The 17,599-nt window shown below is 42.6% G+C and overlaps 1 protein-coding gene across 1 annotated transcript in view; it reads left to right on the plus strand.

Moving 5' to 3' along the window:
• Positions 1-17,599, plus strand: part of WWTR1 (WW domain containing transcription regulator 1) — a 121,658-nt gene that overhangs the window by 77,001 nt on the left and 27,058 nt on the right. The gene's annotated exons all lie outside the window — the stretch shown is intronic.

Consider the following 17,599-nt stretch of genomic DNA (forward strand, 5'->3'; position numbering starts at 1 on the left):
ATGCATTGATGTGAATATATGTAGTATTACAACTGTGTAAATACTGTCATTCCTGAGAACCTGAATTTCTATATTCTCATACTCCTTTCATATCCGGATCAAGTTATTTATGTCTCTGCTACCACTTTCTTCATCAGTTACATGCTATTGTCATCCGGTTAGGAGGGTCACCAGAGGCTGTGGACTCATACTGACCTAGAGAATTGAGGGAAAGCTGTTGGGAGGTGATAAGAAGTGCTGTGGGTATGCAAAGGTGAAGCAGCCTGGTCTAATATGGGGAGGAAACTAGATGGGTTTCCACAGAAATGGGCCTGATGAAAATTAAGTTCATGGCAGCTTGGAATAATTCCTCACACATTTTCCCTTATCAAATACAAGATTCTGGCATCACAAATAAACAGATGCTACACAAGGAACTTCAGAAGATGGAATTTCAGAGCACACTATATATATTTTTAAGGGATCAATTACTGGCAGGACAGGTAGTTCTGTATGTGCTTCTGCTTGCACTTGTAGAACATTTTTCAGCTGAGCATCTCAGGTGCTGTACACACACAAAGAGTGTGTCTATACTACCCGCCAGATTGGCGAGCCGCGATCAATCCAGTCAGAGTCGATTTATCGATAAAGTGACCCCTGAGTGCTCTCACGTCAATTCCTGTACCCCACCGCCACGAGAGGCGCAGGCGAAGTCAATGGGGGAGCGGCAGCAATCGACTCACCGCAGTGAAGACACCGCGGTGAGTAGGCCTAAGTACGTCAATTCATAACTTAGATTGACACTCCCCTCTCCCCCATGTGTAGACCAGGGCTAACTAATTAAGCTTCAAATCATACCTTTGAAGGAGGGAAATAATATTAGCCTTATGGCATGGATCAAGAAACTGAGGCATAGAAAAGTGAAGAGCCTGATTTTAAATTCAGTGTGGTCTGTGAGAGTTCATCACCTTTGAAAATCAGACCCTAAGTGACTCATCCGAGGTTTACACAGCAAAGTAGGTAGCAGACTCGGGAACAAACTCCAGAACTTCTGACTTTTATATCCACACTAACTGTAAGGCCTGGTCTACACTTGGGGGGGGGGGGGGGATCGATCTAAGTTAAGCAACTTCAGCTACGTGAATAACATAGCTGAAGTCAACATACTTAGACCTACTCACCGCCGTGAGTTGACTGTGGCTGCTCCCCCGTCAACTCCGCCTGCACCTCTCGCAGTGGTGGAGCACAGGGGTTGACGGGAGAGCGCTCGGGGGTCGATTTATCATGTCTAGACTAGACGCGATAAATCAACCCCCCTCTAGATCGATCGCTGCCCACCGATCCGGCGGGTAGTATAGACATACCCTTAGTCTTATACTGTGATCATTAGACCATGCTTCCTCTTTGTATGAAAGAGAGCTGCACTAAACTCTGGAGGAAGAGAGGCTTCAGAATTTCACTACAAAGAGAGAGAGCTCTTTCCCTGAGCAAAGATCTACCAGCAAGTATGATCCCAGTGGTCTGAGATGTACAGCTTCAGCAGATTAAATAAATTGTTCTTAGGGAGTTGAAGACATTATATGTTAAAAGGGTAAATTTTAACAGGGAAAGCAGCTTATACTAGCAATGGCTTATATTACAGAAATACACTTGTGAACTAAAATATTTGGCCTACCACTACAATGTCTGTGGTAACTTAATTTGGGCCTGGTAATAATGTGGTTTATGGTATTTTGCACCTGCTTTAGTGTTTTTAATCAGCCAGGAAGTCCAATCAATAAAAAGTTACAGTAATTCTCTCTAGCACTAATAGAGGCATGAACCAAAGTTTCCATAGCCTGCCGTGATAAAAGGGGGTGTAACTGTGCTATTGTTGAAAATGATGTTAAAATGTCATTGTGGTTACACTACCGCTATGGGACTCCAGGGATAAGGCCACACAAACGCGTAAGGTTTTAAGACTGGCAAGATGTATTTCAGTGATAGCCAACATAATATTTGGTGTTTTGGAATTGTCTATGTTTAGCCAGACTTAGTTTGCTTAAATCTGGCTAGAAATCTGTAATATTGAGAGGAAGAGTTTGTTTTTTCCCCAATTGGGCTGTATCCATACATCACCAGCGGTGTAGAAGTGCTTTCTGTTTCAAATAACTTTTGATTATTGGATATCCTGAAATGTATAGCCAGGAGTCAGATGTGGCTGCGGTGAATAGTGTTAGGAGATGTTTATGGTTAATGAAATATGATTTATATGAGAGGTGGAACCCTTCCTGGAGGACCCTGCATACTACATGGAAATGAGGCGTGTGCAACCCTCTTTCTGGGAAAGCACGTTTTCAGGTTATTTGAAATTAAAACCACCAAGAAGCAATTTAGGCAGATTTAGTACAGACTAGATGAGAGTAATGTATTCACATTTTACAGAGAAGCAGCTGTAAAGCTACAGTGACTAACAGGAGTTAACTTCAGTAGCATGAACCTGGAACATTCAAAGAACAATGTGTTCAAAAGACACTAGATTTTTTTTTAAAGCCTATTTTTTTAATTTAAATGAAAACATGTTTCTGTTCGGATATAAGCATTCAAGGCTAGCAACCCAAACATTTCAGCATTGTGTTAGTACAAGAGAACCAGAAAGTGGAATTGACTAGTTCATTTTCCTAGTCCAAACAGAATGAAATGCAAAAAGCAGAGAAACAACAAAAATGAGGAAAATAAATAACATTTGTATAATTATTAATTTTTAAGTAAGAGATGTTATTAGTAACACTGCTAAGGAATTTAAGATATAGTTCTAACCAGCCTCTGCCACTTTAAGACCAGCTGTGCTAAAGAAAAGCCAACACTCCGGGTATTTATTCAGTTATTCTAAAAGATCTGTCAGACAGTTTTGTGTTACATTCAGTTTTGATGCTATACTTGAAGATTGTTTTAAACCTGAAGCAATGAAGACAGGAAAGTGTTGCTAAAAGTACAAATCACAGACCTCTCTACATTTTCAGCTGGAACTGTTGAGAAATTTCTACATGGTCATTCTCAGCCCAGAAAGCTGAGTGAAGGTGCTCTGTGTGCAATGGGATAGTGAAACTTTTTTGTTTAATACTTTACAGATTTTTTGGAACGAAATGCACACTGAACTGAAAAGCAGCATTTTTGCTGACCTTGTTGGAAGGCTAATGCAGTTTCTGGGAAATAAGTGAAACAAGCAGTTCTTTGTTGGCAGGAGCAGAGAAAGAGAGAGAGAGAGAGAGAGGAGGGAAAGACTGGTCTTTTTTTCTTCACAATGTCGTGACTAAGTCAAAACTGTAATATGGCTAGATTTTTCTTTTACCTCTGCAGACATATGTTTTTCATCAGACTGTGCTGCGTGACACCTGATGCTGGTGAGTTCATATGGATTAGGCTATGGACTGCCCATAAACAGAGTGGGGGGAAAAGAAATCCACAGCTGCACTCAGATACTTGACACTGAAATAAATAAAAGTTGGTACAATCAGTTGGACATATATGTCAGAAATAATTTACACCTGCATTATTTGGTTTCTGCTGCTTGCAGATTCTTTTGACCACAAAATGATCTCTGCTTTGTTTATATCCAGCAAAGAACGTTATTTTAAAAGTCTCTCCGCCAATGTCTGAAAATCTAACTTACTTATTAATTGGATAAAGAAAATCACATTGGGCCAACTTCAGACCTCGACTAAGTGGCTGCAATTCCATTGACTCTAATGAACTTATAGCTACTTACTGCAGGTCTCAATTTGTCCCATACATTTTGTTCACTTTCATTTAAGCTGGTAAATTGCATAATAGCTGCTTACTGAGCAGGCTTGCATCATTCTTCAAAACAAACTTGTTCATCATAAAAGAATCAAATTAGAAATGCCACCTTAAACTTCCCTTTTGGAATAGGTCAGAGTAGAATACTGTTGCACATTTTATGTTATACAACACCACGGGATTGCCTGATGAATATCACTGTACTAAAACCAGCATTCATGTTGAGTAGTCTGGTTTATACTTGAATTGTGAGGTTTTTCTTCTTTGTGACCCAAATTCTGTTTCTTTTATGCATAATAAAACCTTAATAGATCCATAAACCATCTATAAAAAATAAATTTTGTTCTTAAAGTTCATAGAACAAGAATAAACAGTAGGAAATGAACATAAATAAAAACAAAAACTAATATTGTGACAATGAAATCAAGCAAGTACTACAATAAGTGTTTGTATTGTAATATGATTATATCCTAAAGATTAACCATGTATAGAGTATACTTGTACTGAAAAGGAGTGATCCAGTGCTGGTTGGCATTAAAGGGGGTTTTCCATTGACTTCAGCGGGTGAGATCAGGCCATAAGTGTGAGTGGCATTAAATATTGCCACAAAAGTCTTATTGTAACCTACTTGGTAAAAAAGAGGTCAACTACATGGTTCACATGAGGAAGGAGATAGGAAATCCATAAGAGTTTGGGGTCATTCCAAGAAAAGTTGAATAGTAAGCCAAGTTTGATGAAAGACAAGCTGGTTGGACATTTTTTTCAAAATAAATCTCAGATTTGTAGGTAGACGGGCTATTTATCCATTGATTGGTAATACATGAGAACTATCTTTCTTATACTGAATTGCCAATGTAATGGGACACTGTCAACTTGAAATCTAGGCAACACCAAACAAATGAGTTCAAAGTAGTTTCAGCTGCTACACCTGCATTGTCCTTCCTCTTCCCACCCCCCTAAAGTTTCTTTCCCCTGTTGATCTGTGGATGACCCTTACAAACAATAGGAGAAACTTGCCATTGAAGTAATTTATGCATGCATGCATGCAGAGATTTGCCCAAGTTGATTTCATTGCAAGATAGGCACCTGTTTGACTACACAGGGCAAATCTTGACACTGACTATATACCATGTGCTGTAAAATGTCAAAGTAAACAAACTGAAATAATAGAGAGAAATATATTTGTATTCTCTCATCTTTCAATTATAGTAATCTTGGGTTTTGATAAAATAGCACTTAAAAGATTTTTGGATGGAAATGTGATTTTCTTGTTGGTGTTGACCCTTTAAAGCAGTGTTGACCCCTTAAAGCAGTGGGAGCCGCAATCGGCCGAACCTTTGGACGCGGCAGGTAAACAAACCAGCTCGGCTCGCCAGGGGCTTTCCCGGAACAAGCGGTGTCCCAAGTTTGGGAAACACTGCTTTAAAGGAAACTGCTAACAAAATGCTGGTAATTCTCTGGGGAAGCACTTAATTTGTTATAAATTATCTTATAGGGCATGTCTATACTGCAGTTAGACACCCATCGCTGGCCTATGCCAGCTGACTTGAGCTTGTGCAGCTCAGGCAAAGGGGTTGTTTACTTGCAGTGTAGACATTTATGCTTGGGCTGAAGCCTGGGCTCTAGGACCCTGTTAGGTGGGAGAGTCCCAGAGCTTGGGTTGCAGCTCGAGCCCAAATGTCTACATTGCAGTTAAACAGCCCCTTAGCCCGAGTCAGCTTGCACGGATCAGCCATGGGTTTTTAATTGCATTGTAAACATACCCACAGAGATTTATTTTTGGAAGAGTTAGATGTTGTAGACACCATGTCCATTGCAATATTTAATTTGTAAATGTTTGTAAAGCTGAGAATCAGCTTTGCTGGTATAGATCTGGTAAAAGTATACACTGGGGTTCATCCAGCAGCCCCAAATAAGACGTTTCCTGGGAATATGAACTTTGACTTTTGCCATAATGACTTGAGTAATTGTTTGTTTAGATTCTTGAAGGTCTAAACAATAGTGAAAGTGACAGGGCAAATACATAATATATTGGGGAAAGTCATAGACGTTGCCACAAGTAAAAAAAGGGAGGCGGTTACTTTTCTCCATCATAAGACAAAGAGGAAACTATTCATGATCAATGTGAGCAAACCATCTGATTTTATGGCATACAAAGATGTTTTATATAATAAGGGAAATTGAGACCACCATAAGGTTTTGGATGAAGTGCTCTTTTCATGTCTACTAGAAGATGAATCAATCCATCATTTCTGCTGGCTTTTGCTAGCACAGACTTTAGAAGAGAGGCAGAAAGTGCACAAGGGTAGGTTGAGGCATCAGAAAGCATCCACTACTGTCTGCATCAGAGAGATTGTGTGGGGCCAGCACAGCTCAGAAAATTTGGGTGCTGGCCAGGAAAGAAGTCTGGGTGTATGGGGGATGTACTGATTCAATTTATCCTCTCAGAAGTCCCAACTGGCAGAGTCCTTTGCAGGAATTAAAGCTGCCTTCCTCTGGCAGAAATCCCACCAGTCGTAATAGTGGGTGAATCCCATCACAAGGGGCCTCTGAGGTGAGTCTGACTTCAGCATTTGAAATGTAAGGTGGGATTACAGATGTCTCATGTTTTTAACAATGCCCAGCAAGGTTTGTGTGGAATGAAGTTTTAATTTCAGATGCAGGTCTGGAGATGGTATGGGGTGTCCTCTGAACGGGTGATAACGGGTGAGAGGGTAGTTTCTCCCATTGGTAAGAAGGTAGAGGTTTTTTCCAGTGATGCTGGAGGATGCTTATGTATTATAAGTGAAATGATTGTACAAAATCCTTTTGTTTGAGAGGTTCTGACTAAAAACATACTGGAAACATCCTTATTTCCCCTTGTTTATTTCAGGGAGATATTTGTTTTGATCTGATTTAGAGTTCTGATTTGCTAAAGTTCCATAATGAAAAAGCTGCATGCTGTGTGTGCAAGTTGCACATACATAAAACCTGAGGAGCTAGACCTCTGAGTTGAGTTCACAAAAGTAAGACACAGCATGTCTTGAACTGATTTATGGGACCTCATTCTGATTGCATTTATGCTGGTGTAAATCAGAGGTAACTCTCATGGAGTTATACTGGTGTAAAGCTCGTTAGATAAGAGTCAGGGCCATATTTGCCTATATATGAACCATTTAAGAATTTGAAGGGAATTTTCTCACCAGGGAAAATTGATTTTCATGTCATAGTGATGTAATTCCCCGTTTTAAATAAGACTTTGTCTCTGAACACTTGCCAGCAGATACCCTGGTAAAAAGTACAGATAAACAAATGGAAACTGACATATCTGTTGAGCCTGGGAGCTTAAATTCATAACTAAAAATCACGATCTGAGGCCTGGTCTACACTGCACGGTCAGGTCGACGTGCGCTTTCTTGCATCAATCTAGCTGTGAAAGTGTCTTCATTTATATTTGGCTCCCACCAACATAAGTGACTCTCTATGCCGATTTAGTAACACCACCTCCCCGATCAGCACAGAGTCACGGTCGATGTAACTAGGTTGATGCGGTGTCAGTGGAGGCATTGCGTTGCTCATAGAATCACAGGACTGGAAGGGACCTCGAGAGGTCATCTAGTCCAGTCCCCTGCACTCATGGCAGGACCAAGTATTATCTAGAGCATCCTGACAGGTGTTTGTCTACCCTGCTCTTAAAAATCTCCAATGATGGAGATTCTACCACCTCCCTAGGCAATTTATTCCAGTGCTTAACCACTCTGACAATCAGGAATTTTTTCCTAATGTCTAATCTAAACCTCCCTTGCTGCAATTTAAGCCCATTGCTTCTTGTCCTATCCTTAGAGGTTAAGAAGAACCATTTTTCTCCCTGCTCCTTGTAACAACCTTTTATGTACTTGAAAACAATTATCATGTCCCCTCTCAGTGTTCTCTTTTCCAGACTAAACAAACTCAATTTTTTCAGTATTCCTTCATAGATCATGTTTTCTAGAACTTTAATAATTTTTGTTGCTCTACTCTGGACTTTTTCCAATTTTTCCACATCTTTCCTGAAATCTGGCACCCAGAACTGGACACTCCAGTTGAGGCCTAATCAACATGAAGTAGAGCGGAAGAATTACTTCTCGTGTCTTGCTTACAGCACTCTTGCTAATACATCCCAGAATGATCTTCGCTTTTTTTGCAACAGTGTTACACTATTGATGCATATTTAGCTTGTGGTCCACTATGACCCCAGATCCGTTTCTGCAGTACTCCTTCCTAGGCAATCATTTCCCATTTTGTATGTGTGCAACTGATTGTTCCTTCCTAAGTGGAGTACTTTGCATTTGTCCATATTGAACTTCATTCTGTTTACTTCAGACCATTTCTCCAGTTTGTCCAGATCATGTTGAATTATAATCCTATCCTCCAAAGCGTTTGCAACCCCTCCCAGCTTGGTATCATATGCAGACTTTATAAGTGTACTCTTATGTTGACTGTTACTGGCTTTCAGGAGCCACTGACAATACCATCAATACAAACTTCCCTGGTGAGGGCATGCTCCGCCGACACAAAGAGCCAAGTGGCACATACACAAGCGATTTAATAATTCTGGTGGCTGCATGCCACCATAAGTGAGGTCAACATAATATTGTCGGTTAGACATGGCCTTAATAAAGACACTGGATGTATGGCTTATTATAACAATCTGTAACTCAGTAACCCTCCTTTTTTGTCCTATGACTGCAGAGGTGCCACTTCACCTTAAATGGTCTGTCAAGGTTCCTCCCCCACTCTGAACTCTAGGGTACAGATGTGGGGATCTGCATGAAAAACCTCCTAAGCTTATCTTTACCAGCTTAGGTCAAAAACTTCCCCAAGGTACAAAATATTACACCCGTTATCCTTGGACTGGCCGCTACCACCACCAAACTAATACTGGTTACTGGGGAAGAGCTGTTTGGACGCGTCCTTCCCCCCAAAATACTTCCCAAAACCTTGCACCCCACTTCCTGGACAAGGTTTGGTAAAAAGCCTCACCAATTTGCCTAGGTGACTACAGACCCAGACCCTTGGATCTTAAGAACAATGAACAATCCTCCCAACACTTGCACCCCCCCTTTCCTGGGAAATGTTGGATAAAAAGCCTCACCAATTTGCATAGGTGACCACAGACCCAAACCCTTGGATCTGAGAACAATGAAAAAGCATTCAGTGTTTTACAAGAAGACTTTTAATAAAAAATAGAAGTAAATAGAAATAAAGAAATCCCCCCTGTAAAATCAGGATGGTAGATATCTTACAGGGTAATTAGATTCAAAAACATAGAGAACCCCTCTAGGCAAAACCTTAAGTTACAAAAAAGATACACAGACAGAAATAGTTATTCTATTCAGCACAATTCTTTTCTCAGCCATTTAAAGAAATCATAATCTAACACATACCTAGCTAGATTACTTACTAAAAGTTCTAAGGCTCCATTCCTGGTCTATCCCTGGCAGAAACCAGCATACAGACAGACACAGACCCTTTGTTTCTCTCCCTCCTCCCAGCTTTTGAAAGTATCTTGTCTCCTCATTGGTCATTTTGGTCAGGTGCCAGTGATGTTACCTTTAGCTTCTTAACCCTTTACAGGTGAGAGGAGCTTTCCCCTGGCCAGGAGGGATTTCAAAGGGGTTTACCCTTCCCTTTATATTTATGACATGGTCTCTTAGAATATGTGTTAACTACTGTGACAAAGTTCCTGCTCTACCTTGGTGGGTCTTGCGCTTATTGGCGGATTTACTCGCCTTGGAGCTTCACGGCAGTCCTCAGCTTGGCCATTTTTCTGAACCCACAGTCCAGGTCGACTCTTCCTGTGTCTGACCAGGAGTTGGGAGGATTTGGGGGGAATCCGGGCCCGCCCTCTACTCTGGGTTCCAGCCCAGGGACCTGTGGAATGCAGCTGTCTGGAGTACCTTCTGGAACAGCTGTGCGACAGCTACAACTCCCTGGGCTACTTCCCCATGGCCTCCTCCCAAGACCTTCTTTATCCTCACCACAGGACCTTCCTCCTGGTGTCTGATAACGCTTGTACACCTCAGTCCTCCAACAGTCCACTTTGTCACTCTCAGCTCCTAGTGCCTCTTGCTCTCAGCTCCTCACATGCACACCACAAACTGAAGTGAGCTCCTTTTTAAAACCCAGGTGTCCTGATTAGCCTGCCTTAATTGATTCTAGCAGCTTCTTGATTGGCTGCAGGTGTTCTAATCAGCCTGTCTTAATTGTCTCTGATTGTTCTGGAACCTTCCCTGTTACCTTACCCAGGGAAAAGGGACCCACTTAGCCTGGGGCTAATATATCTGCCTTCTATTACTCTCCTATAGCCATCTAGCCCGACCCTGTCACACTACTTACACTAAACAATCTGTGACACTCTGAGCATCTTTCCTAGATCTGAAGAAGAGCTCTGTGTAGCTTGAAAGCTTGTCTCTTTCATCAACAGAAATTGGTCCAATTACTTTACCCACCTTGTGTCTGTTATATCTTGGGACCAATATGGTTATAGCGACACTGCAAACAATCTTCTATATCTGACATTTTCAATGTGTCTTGCGAGTTATGACTGTGGAAAAACTGTATGCCTGTAGAACTGATAGTTATGCTGATACATAATTATCTCATCCCCATTTCACAAGCAACGTAGGCTGGAAAAACTGACTTGTCTGAAGACTCAAACTGACCTACAGGAATAGTTCCAGGTGATCCAGAACTTGGAGGCCCTTCTTAAGACCTATCCTAGGAGTGACAGTTCTAGAACAGCACTATTTCTCTGTGGATCCAAGTTCTGCCTGGCAAGGACCAATGTTCCAGCAGAACTGAGATCCAGAGAGCCATCTATGGAGACGGCCCAGAGAGCACAGGCAGTGGAATGGTCCTACCTCTCCCTTGTTCCTGGCTGTATTTGAAATCAGTATTGTGTTGTTTTGTACTTTATAAGGCATGATCTAAGATGCTTCCCTAAATTCAAACACAAGAGGCAGATAATGGCTGGAGGACACATATTGCAGTGAAAACACAGAGTCAGCTGGGCCCACAAGCAAATCACAATATGAAGCAGAGTCAGTTGGCACTTCCATCTCCTTATCTAAGGGAAGAAAAGACATCCCCTCCTGCCTCCCACATCCAGGCCCCAGTGGTTTTGGTTGGTAGACCCAGCTATAGTCACCAGAGGCCCGGACACCATCAGAGGCTTATCTTGTCTCCTTTTTTAGGAGCCCTTTCCTCCCTGGTCTGATGCTGCCTGTATACACCTAACCTACACAATGTTCTAATATAAAGGGCTCTCATATAAGATACTACCATCTCCTCCAGTGAAACTTTCAAAACTTTCCTTTAGGTAAATCATTATGTCAGATTCAGCTGATAGAAGTAGTTTATTGTTGGACGTGGAATGACTGATTTATTGTTTTGTTTGTTTATCAGCAAAATAATCATATGCTGTGTAGTGTACTTAATTATTCATGGGTCAAACAGTGTCATGTAATTTTTTATATTCCTGTTTAAACTGTTCACTGCACTAACACCAGCATCCAAGTCCATGCTTATAGCATGTAACCGTAATAAAATTGCTGGAAAGCAGAGGAAAGAAAGTACATTATAAGTTGTACATTTCAGTGACCTAATTCCCAAATACAGACTCAGTATTCAGAAGTGACTAGTTTTAGTGACTATTTTACAAAAAAAGAACCGATTTTCCATTCCACTTCCATGAAGCGAAAGACTCGGATCTGTTTTGGAGGGATGAAGGGGGTCATCACACTGGGAGGTTCACCTCCACAGCATTGTCCTATTCTTCCCCTTCTCTCTTTTCTAGCCCCAGAGAAGCCCATCTGTGGTGCAAAAAGAGTATTGAGATCTGCTAGAGGCAGGAGAGCTGTGGGCTATAGAATTTCTGGTGTGGACAGCACCGTGTGGGCGGGAGAAGTTTTCCTGCCTACATAGCTTCTGCCACTCGCAGGGGCTGAAGCAGTTAAGCCGATGGGAGCGCTCTCTCCTGTCAGCTTAGAGCAGCTATATTAGAGAGCTCTGCGCTGCTGTAAACTTTCCAGTGTAGCTGTGCCAGTAGACATCCATGACTAACACATTCCATAAGACTGCTACAATTCAAGCTGTCACCCTGCTCTTCCCTCAGAGAATCTGCACAGGCAGGATGTTTGTCTAGTGATATTTTCATAGCCTTTTTCAGTCTCAGCATTTTACATTTGTCCCATAGTTTCAAAAGTTTTGCACTTAAGAAGAATCCCATGCATTGTAATTTCCCTCAAGAGATCAATGATGTTGGGCTTGATTTTCCTCTCACTTAGGCCCAGATCCTGCAGAGATTTAAACACATGCTTACGTACATATGGGAAGTTAAGTACTTGCATAACTGTTTGCAGTATTAAGGACTTATCCCAGTTTTACATGATGTAACTCAGACTTCAGTGGAGTTATTCCTGATTTACATAAGAAGACAATCAGATCCTCTATGTCTTAGGCCTTGTCTACACTACACAGTTTTGTTAACAAAAGCCGGTTTTGTTGACAAAACAGTGGACGTGTACACAATGCAATGCTCCTTCTGCCGGCAAAACTCTCCTGCTTTGCTGACAAAATAAAGCCACCTTGAAGAGAGGTATAGAGCTTTTTGTGGCAAAGTTGTATAGACAAAGTGTCAATGTAGACACCGCACTTGGTTATGTCATTGTAAGTGGCCTCCAAGAGGTGTCCCACAATGTCCATCCTGACCTCTCTGGTCAGCAGTTCGAACTCTACTGCCCTGCACCCAGATATACAGGCACCTGCCCCTCCCACTTTGAAGGCCCGGGAATTTTTGAAATTGCACTTCCTGTTTGCTCTGTGTGGCGAGCTCACATCGCATCTTTCCAGCTGATCAGGGCAGCTCCATGCAGCAAACGCTCTCCCGCTTGGAGCACACCTGAGTTGTTGGATCTGCTGGTAATGTGGGGAGAGGAGGCTGTGCAGTCCCAGCTCCACTCCAGCCGTAGGAACTTCGATACATTTGGGCAGACTTCCTGTGGCTTGTTGGATAAGGGCTAAAACCGGGACACGTGTCAGTGCCATGTGAGGATAAAGGAGCTGAGGCTGGCATACCAGAAGGCAAGGGAGGCCAACTGTGCTCTGCCAAAGACCTGCCACTTTTATAAAGAGCTGGACGCCATCCTTGGCGGCAATCCCACCTCCATGAGCCCCATTAAAACTTCATTGGGACTGGAGGTGGCAGACAATGGACTCAACCCCAAGGATGAAGTCTTGGAAGAGGAAGTCGAGTTGGAGGATGATGTGGAGCACGCAGCAGGGTCTAGCCAGTCCCAGCAGTCTGTCTCTGGCATGCATGATGCAGGAGAGGAGAGCCCTGGTAAGTGACCTTTTTGAGTTGATGCTGCTTGGTTATATGAGGGCTGTATATATATAGGGCTGTCCTTTGCTCTGAATATTCTAGAAGTGGGAGAAGGGACAGAAATGTACAAGACAAGATGTGTTTCTGTGTGCTCCACATTTCCTTGTGCAGCTAAGCAGTGCATTAATGCATACTGAGATTTCACTGGAATCTTCCAGAGAGATCTCTAGGAAACTTTCCTGAAGGTACTCGCCAAACCTCTGCTGAAGGTTCCTTGGCAGAGCTGGTTTGTTCCTTCCCCCGTTGTAGGAAACTTTCCCATGCCAATCGACAATCACTTGTGCAGGGACCAAAGCGGCACACAGGCAAGCAGCATAGGGACCAGATCTGAAGCCGCACATGTACAGGAGATGCACCCTTGCTAACGCTCAGGAGTGAGATATCTGCTTCAATGACCCCCACCTGTGAAAAAGGGTGGCAGAATTTACAATATTGTCCTTAGTCACCTGCAGTGATCCCCTTAAAAAACACCTAGACCCTTTGCCCTATCTTGAGCACTGAATCTCCCACTGCTCCCCCCCCTCACCCTCCCCCCAGCCAAACTCACTGTATTTGCCCAGAACACAGGGAGTGGAGAGAGACCCTGAAGGAAAAATTTAAAATAGAAAGACAGGAGAGAAAGGAGCACATTGTAAAGGGCCAGGAGTGGATGATAAAAGTGATGGAGGAGCAAACAGAGATGTTGAACTCCCTAATCACGCTCCAGGTAGAACACATGCATACTTGCTTCCCCCTGCAGCTGATACAGAACTGCTTTCCGTGTCCTCCCCAAACTCCTCCCACACATTCCTTGCAACTTTCCAGAACGTCTCGGTAGCCCATTCACTCCACCCCTTCAGACAGCATCCAAAATGATAATTGGACTTACACACAGCTATGAGAGCCTACAGTGCCCAGCCCTCTTATCTCTCTTCCCACCAAATCTTTTGTGTGCGTTGTTAACTGATATTAAATAAAAACAAACTCTCTGAAAGATAACCAATCTTTATTTGTCTCCTACAGGTAGTGGTTGCTGCTGGGAGTAATACATAGCAATTTGATCATTTGCTGACTACAAATTCTGGTCAGGAATCATCAGAATTTTCATGCAAGGCAGCAAGCTAACAAAAGCATGGCAGAGTACTGTACTGAAAGACACATTACTGGTGCTCATTGTCAAAATGTCACTTCAAAGCCCCTCTGATTCAGATAGCCCCCTATTGTGCCCCTCTAATAGCCATGGTATCTGGCTGTTCCAATTCAGCAGCCAGGTGATCCACCTCCACATTCCACCCTGGGGAAAATTTTTCACTCTTAGCCTCACAAATACTATGGAACACTCAGCAGGCTGCTATGACCATGGGAATATTTTCCTTATTTAGGTCTAACCTGCCATAAAGGCAGCACCAGCATGCTTTTAATATGCCAAAGGTGCATTCTACAGTCATTCTGCACCTGTTCAGCCTATTGTTGAAGCATTTCTTGCTGTTGTCCAGGTTTCCCATATAAGGCTTCATGAGCCATGGGAGTAAGGGGTGTGCTGGGTCTTCCAGGATCACTGTGGGCATTTCAACATCCCCCCACTGGAATCTTCTGGTCTGGAAAGAAAGTTCCTGCTTGGAGCTTTCTATACATGCTAGTGTTCCTGAAGATGGATGTGTCATGCACCTTCCTGGACCACCCCGTGTTGATGTCAGTGAAACACCCACGGTTATCCTGCAGTGCCATAGAGAAGTATCCCTTTGTATTGATGTACTCCATCGCAAGATGGTCCGGGGCCAAAATTGGAATACGTCAGCCATCTATTGCCCCAAAGCCATCCACTGTTTTCCACACATAGCCAAGAGTCACAGTCCTTCGTAGTCCATGTGATTAATGACCCTGCACACTTGCGTTAACACAGCCCCAACAGTTGACTTCCTGACACAACTGATTTATGACTGATCGGTAGTAGTCTAGAGTCGCCAGCTTCCACACAGCGATCACCACATGCTTCTCCACCGAGAAGGCAGACCTCATTTTGGTGTCTTTGCACTGCAGTGCTGGGGCGAGTTCTGCACACAGTTCCAAGAAGGTGGCTTTCCACATCAGAAAGTTCTGCAGCCACTGCTTGTCATCCCAGACCTGCATAATGATGTCACCACTTGGTGCTTGTTTCCCCAGCCCAAAACTAATGTTCCACTGTGTTCAGCTGCTCCCTGAATGCCAGAAGTAATCTGGTGTTGTTTCTTTCCATTGCACACAGCAACTCTGATTCCTGTTCAGAGATTGGGTGCTCATGATTTACTGCATGACCATCTGTGACATGTTCATAAAAGTGACCACAACAGTAGAGAGCAGTGCAGGGTCCATCCTTTCAGACAGCGATGGCTAGAACACAGTAAGCAGGGGCCGTGGAAAAATGCCATGAAACACAGTCGAAAGCCCCTGGAATGCTGGGACAGAAAAAAACTGCATCATAGGACGTTGAGCTTGCATGCATGATGCACTGTGATCCACTCCACCTTCCCACAGCTTCTAGCTGCAGAAGGTGGCAAGTAGCACGGTGGGATAGCTACCCACAGTGCACTGCTCTCACTGTTGATGCAAGAGCACCAACTGTGGACACATACAAGTGATGTAATTAAACCAGTTTCTGATCGTCTGGGTAACTTGCCTCGACAAAACTGTGTAGTGTAGACATGGCCTCAGAAACATAGTTTGAGCAGTGCTTGCTGTTTTGCAATAGTCCCTGTTGCTCATTCTATCTTTATTGTTATCTACAATACTGAAAGACCAGATACGCTGAAGGTCAGACATCCACATAATATAAACTCATCCTGGTCTGAAGACAGGAAGAGAAACCAGCTAAAATTTTGGCTTTCTTTGTGATAGGAGCAACAATGAGAAAAAGATAAGAGATAAAAATCCGTGCTCCTTTGGAAGGAAAAACTTCTTTAACATTTTCCTTGTAAGACAGTGTTCTGAGATTAGGGGTGTTCTTGTTTGGAGAGGGAAGCTTGTCTATTTGGGTTATTCCTTACTTAAAAGACTGGCAATGGAACAGCCAGAGAAGGTCAATAAACTTTTAAGGAACTTTGTGGCTGCCAACCATTATCCAATCTGGATTCAGACAATGCATGTGGAGAACTTTATTGTTAGTTGTTGTTATTTTGGTTCATTGGTTGGCTTTTTGTTTTGTTTTTGGGGGGACAGGGGAAATTAAGTGCACTGTTTTAGTGCTCATGAAAAGTATTGGATTGACAACACTGGAAACTGAAGTATTCCACCCATGGATAATATGGAGCACAAACAGTAGTGCAGGCTTCCCTACCTACGTGGGTAGTGTAGACAAGCTTTATCACCAATGGAGAGCTCTCCTGGTGATTAAAAAAAGAATCACCCCGAAAGAGCGGTAGTAGCCACACTCCCAGCAATGAAGCGCTGTCTCTACTGGCACTTTTCAGCGCTAAAACTTTTGTTGCTCAGGGGGACGTTTTTTCACACTTCTGAACGACTAAAGTTTTAGCACTGAAAGTGGCAGTGTAGACACAGCCTAACACTCTGACCAGTCTATTTCTGGTGTTGTTTGGGAAGCATTCAGTTAGCTTCAGTGGAGTTAAATCAATTTTAGTTGAAAAAAGCTTCCCCTCCTCACCTTCCATCTGCAGAGCTATCCTCCAAAGACAAATGTTTTGAATACTCCATCAAGGGCGCGGTTTGATGAGTCTACTCCAAATCTGAATGCTCCCACAGATAAGATTTCAAATGTTAATAAAGTTTGCTGAGGAGTATCTAGATCTTCTTTGTAAGACATTAACTATATCAGACACTCTGTACATACAATCCAAAAATCTTAAAAGATTTACATGTGCCTCTGTTGTAAACAGATCTAAATTAGTCTTTGTAATCTCTAATTTATTATACTTTTCATTTTGAAAAGAGTCTAAGGGCTAGTCTACACTTACAGTGCTTCATCGATGCAGCTGCACCACTATAGAGTTTAATGAAGATACTACCTATACTGACGGGAGAGCTGCTCCCATCTGCATAGATCTCCACCTCCCCTCCCATCAACATAGCACTGTCTACACAAGGGGTTATGTCGGTATAACTATGTTGTTCAGGGGTGTGGATTTTCGACAACTTGGAGCTACATAGCTATACCAACATAAGTTTTTAGTGTACACCGGGACTTAAATTGTGAACTTGAAAGTCAGTCTTATCTGATTCAGTTAACCTTATGTAGTTACACCAGTGATGAATTTGGGGCTATTCTGTTTAGTAAAAACTTTTTAAAGTCTGCATTTTGAAAGGCACATGGAATCCAGTTTATTCCTGGTATATTCTCTCAATGCAAGGTGTGTTTTCCCTCCTAATTTTGCTAAAGAGATTGGTTTAATGTACTAGCAACTTGTAAATTACACTGTTTTTCTATTCATAACAGTTCTCATACTGTAAGCACAGATGGCTAACTTT

The sequence above is a fragment of the Lepidochelys kempii genome, chromosome 9 (assembly GCF_965140285.1).
Source record: "Lepidochelys kempii isolate rLepKem1 chromosome 9, rLepKem1.hap1, whole genome shotgun sequence".
Classification (NCBI taxonomy): Eukaryota; Metazoa; Chordata; order Testudines; family Cheloniidae; genus Lepidochelys; species Lepidochelys kempii.